This window comes from Octopus bimaculoides, chromosome 1 (genome assembly GCF_001194135.2).
Source record: "Octopus bimaculoides isolate UCB-OBI-ISO-001 chromosome 1, ASM119413v2, whole genome shotgun sequence".
Lineage (NCBI taxonomy): Eukaryota > Metazoa > Mollusca > Cephalopoda > Octopoda > Octopodidae > Octopus > Octopus bimaculoides.
The window spans coordinates 4,705,942-4,710,922 of NC_068981.1; the positions used below are offsets into that span (position 1 = coordinate 4,705,942).

General features: G+C 38.0%; 1 long non-coding RNA gene across 1 annotated transcript in view; it reads right to left on the bottom strand.

The window, feature by feature from the left end:
- Positions 1–143, bottom strand: part of LOC128249774 (uncharacterized) — a 14,853-nt gene extending 14,710 nt beyond the window's left edge. The window contains exon 1 of the long non-coding RNA XR_008265876.1: positions 48–143. This is a non-coding gene — a long non-coding RNA (uncharacterized LOC128249774). The remainder of the gene's footprint in view (positions 1–47) is intronic.
- Between the last annotated feature and the right edge of the window lie 4,838 nt (positions 144–4,981).

A 4,981-nucleotide genomic window follows, 5' to 3' on the forward strand; every position in this document is an offset into this window, starting at 1 on the left:
ATATATATATATATATATATATATACATGTATGTATGTAATTCATACCTTTGCCATAGTGGACCAAGCTTTGTGTTGACTGACGGATATATAGCCATTCCTACCGACACGTTGAGGCATAACCGCCATTTATTAACAGCAGCCGAGAATATGGAACATAGACGTGTCAAGCACACACACACACACACACACACACACACACACAAACACACACTCATTTATATACATACTCATGAGCGCGCGTGCCCGCACACACACAGACACACACTCACGCACACACACACACTCAACATACTCTAATTTAAATCTAAGAGCGATTAAGATATAGATCAAGTTTTCCAAAGAAAAACGTGAAGATTTCCAACGATTTGGTTAACATAACACATCAAAAACACACGTAGATACTCACACAAAATTAGATAGATAGATAGATAGATAAATAGATAGATAGATAGATAATGGATAGATGATGGATGGATAGATAGATAAACAGATAGACAGACAGACAGAAAGAAAGATAGATAGATAGATAGATAGATAGATAGATAGATAGATAGATAGATAGATAGATATGTAGATAGATAGATACATAGATAGATAGACAGGCAGGTAAGTAGATAGGTAGGTAGATGGATACAAAGAAAGAAAGAAAGATAGATAGATAGATAGATAGATAGATAGATAGATGATAAATAGATAGATAGATAGATAGATAGTGGGAACGAGAGGAGAGAGAAAGGGAGGAAAGTGGGAAAGAGAGTGAAGTGGGAAAGGAGGAGAGAAAGCTATCAAGTTTTCCCCAAAACGTGAAAATTCCCGCATTTTCGCCCGGAACACTTGACACATCACAAACAATTACACACACATACGCATGCACACACACACACAGAGACACATATATATATAGATATATACACTCAGATAGTAGTATCATCAGCAGCAGTATACACACTGCACACTCACAATCGAAGCTACACACAAACATCATCACAACAGCACATACACCAACAATAACAGCACAAACATATTACACACTTAGGACACACAGACATCAGCTCACACACGTGACACCCACATACGCAGGACGCAGACACACATTCGCGTGCACGCACATATATGCATACAGACGGACGTTTATATATATATAGTTATATATACGCATACACACAACACATACATATACGTGCATACCACACTTGCATTATATAGCAAACACACACATACAAACAGAAACACGTGGCACTCACGTGATCATATACACATACGTATGCTCAGATGTGCACACACGCACATGTGTATGCACACGCATACACATACACATACATACACACACACATACACACACATACACACACATATATATACGCAATACGTTGACCATGGAGATTTTTAGAGATTCTTGGGGTTAAAAAGGCAAACACTGCCAAACCAGATGGCAGACGATAATATTACGTAATGTGAAATTTACAACTCGTTTCATATCGGACTTGTCGCAGTAATGATGATGATAAGAGTGAGTGGGGCTACATCGGAAGTGTTTCGTTAGACGTAGCCATATTGTATCTCTATGGCGGGTGACACGTGAATAAGGCGCACATTTGCACACACACACACACACAAACACACAACACACGCAGACATTCAAACAGCCACACATTCTGTCTGTGTGTCGCTCTCACTGTAGGCGTGTGCTGATGTGTATATGTATGGATGTGTGTACGTATGGCTGGCTGGCTGGCTGGCTGGATGGATGGATGTTGTACTCTCAGACAGCAAGGCAGCGATGTGTATGTATGTAGGATTGTACGTCTATGTGTGTATAGGTGTGTACACATGTGTATGTATGTGTTTGTTTGCATATGTATACGTGTGTATATGTGCAAAATGCCGAGGCGATGTCGTTTACGCTTTTATGTATATATCTCTCTCGTTTGCAGAAGATAACCTAAGACACTTGAGACGCTGGTAACGCTTGTTGAGGCAGAAACACGTACTCACAGCTCTCCTTTTATCTTCAGGCAGAGTGTCTTTTCCATAATGGCAAGTTAATTTTGAAGAAGCTCTTTATTTTTGAAATTATCTTCCCTTTTCATTTTGAGTTTGTACCAATTGCCACCAAGCAATTAACCTACCTTCTCTGGAAGTGAAGATAATGCCAATAAATCAAAAAATTCTGCCTTTGACATACATACATACATATCCCAGTGAAAATCTCAATAAAATAAGAAATAAACATAGATATGACATACTGATTTGAGACAGAGAAGAGAAACAGTGTACAGTCGTAGAAATCAGCTGCCCAGCGGATGTTAACATAAAGCTAAAGATCAGCGAAAAAGAAAACTCCCTATGCTAAACTATTGAGAAATCTGAAGTTACTCTATCCAGATTACAAGTTCAGGTTAATACCTGTAATCATTGGCACCCTGGGATATGTAACACACTGCCTAAATACCAATCTTGAAAAATTAGACTTCTCAGAATCAGAAAGGAAAAAGTTGATTCGAAGACTACACATCCAAACCATCACTGGAACTGTAAAAATTAGTAAAACTTTCCAGTTTATCATTTAAGTATACATGCGCATGTTTAGACATGCAAGTACAGTATACGAGTTAATTTGTTCCCGGAGTCCGCTCGTAAAGCGAAAACTCGTAAAGCAGAGAAATATTTTCCCATAGTAGCAATGTTATAAATCGTAGTTCGTTCCCAGAAAGATATTTTACCTATTTCATTTATAATATTCGTAAATAAATGGCAATAAAACAACAAGACTATAAAGAATATTCTATCTATGTAAAGTAAAAAGAATAACAAGATCATTTATAATAAAAAAATATTATTATGATAATCGTCTTCTGAATCACTTTCACTCGCACTAGACTCGCGCACACCATCACTTGTAGACGCGATCGGCGATTCACAAGCACTCGTAGACAGACTTGTAGATTTCTTTTTAAAAAACAAGTCTAGAGTTGTTTGCTTAGAAGAAGCTTTCTTTCGCTCTCTATAAATTTCTCGGTAACACGCAGAAGCATTTGTTATGGTAGTAGAAACATTTACACTTGGTTGAAAATTTGGATCTTTATATTTATTTCAAAATAAAGCTCGTAAACCCGGGACTCGTAAAGTGGGTCCTCGTAAAGTAAAGTATTACTGTATATACATGAGAATACACACATAATACAAAACATACAAACCTGCATATGCACTAACTCCAAATACTGCACACACACACACATGCAAAAATACCATGTTGATGTTATTGAAATTCCAACGAAGGCGCCATGGATCCGTATGAGAGACCGTCTCTTTCTCTACTGGCAAGAAATCCTGCAATGAAACTGAATAAGGACACAAGAAAAGGATTTGTTCTGTTATCAAACCAGCTGCCCTCTCGACGCCGGTGTGGTTAGAAAAATACAGGCGAATGAGAATGTCTACTCTCTTTACTCTTTTACTTGTTTCAGTCATTTGACTGCGGCCATGCTGGAGCACCACCTTTATAGACGAGCAAATCGACCCCAGAGCTTATTCTTTGTAAGCCTAGTACTTATTCTATCTGGTTCTTTTGCCGAACCGCTAAGTTACAGGGACGCAAACACACCAGCATTGGTTGTCAAGCGATGCTGGGGGAGGACAAACACACACACACACACACACACACACACACACACACACACACACACACACATAAATATATACGACCGGCTTTCAGTTTCCGTCTACCAAATCCATTCATAATGCTTTGGTCGGCCCGTGACTATAGTAGAAGACACTTGCCCAAGATGCCACGCTGTCGGACTGAACCCGGAACCATGTGGTCCGTAAACAAGCTACTTACCACACGGCTACTCCTGCGCCTATCTATGCAGCATTGATAAAGAGTTTGCAAAACCAGTATCCAAGATACACTTAGAGCTTCATATCAGTTACTATTGGAGCAACAGGGTTCATACTGACCAGTCTGGAGCTAAGTATGATTTGAACTTGGGAATTTGGGTAGAGAATGTTAATCCTCAATTCATACGCTACAACTGAACACAATATCTCGAACAATTACAATCTACAAGAACTTCTTAAGACTTAAATGATGATGATTAAAACAAGATGCCTTCCTTCAGAATCTTACTATCAAGTAGGGAGCCGGTCAGAATGTATCCTATGTTGAAAAGAGAAAGAGAACATACATAGATAAATATTATATACAGTTCCTCAGGTGGCGAACTGGCAGAATAGTTTTCACGCCGAGCAAAATGCTTGACGACATTTTGTACGTCTTTATGTTCTGAGTTTGATTTCCGCTGTGGTCGACTCTGCCTTTCATCCTTTCGAGGTCGATAAAATGAATACCTGTCGAGACCTGGGGTCGATGTAATCGACGAGTCTCCTACCACAAAATTTCAGGCTTTGTGCTTTTAGTAGAAAGGATATATATATATATAAATGGAGTTAAACGCAGGTGTTATTAAAAATTCTTTTACTTCCGACACATGTTTTGAAGACAACATGGGTATTATTCCAAAGGAATAAAATGGTGTAAAACAATGTAATCTTCTCATCAGGGAAAGAAAGAAATAAACCAAACTCATCAATAAGACATAACCCTAACCGCTCCCCTCACTAAATATTAGGTATAGAACCAGTATTTCTTTGGATTACATCATCCTGTCATGAGGCTAACATAACCTCTAGCTGTAATATATATATATATATATACAGGGTGATCCAAAAGTACCTATACACTTTGAAATATTTTTCATTTTATTACTTTTACACTCATTTATTACAATTATATTTATGAAACACAGTTTAATCTCGTAAAAGGTCGAAATGTCCTCCTTCAACATGGGAATATTCATCAAACGTCCCAGAACACTGTAACAAACAGCACATTATTCACGGTACCTGTAAAAAACATAAGTCAATTTTAAAAGTGTTTACCTACTTTTGGCCCACCCTGTATATATATATATATATAT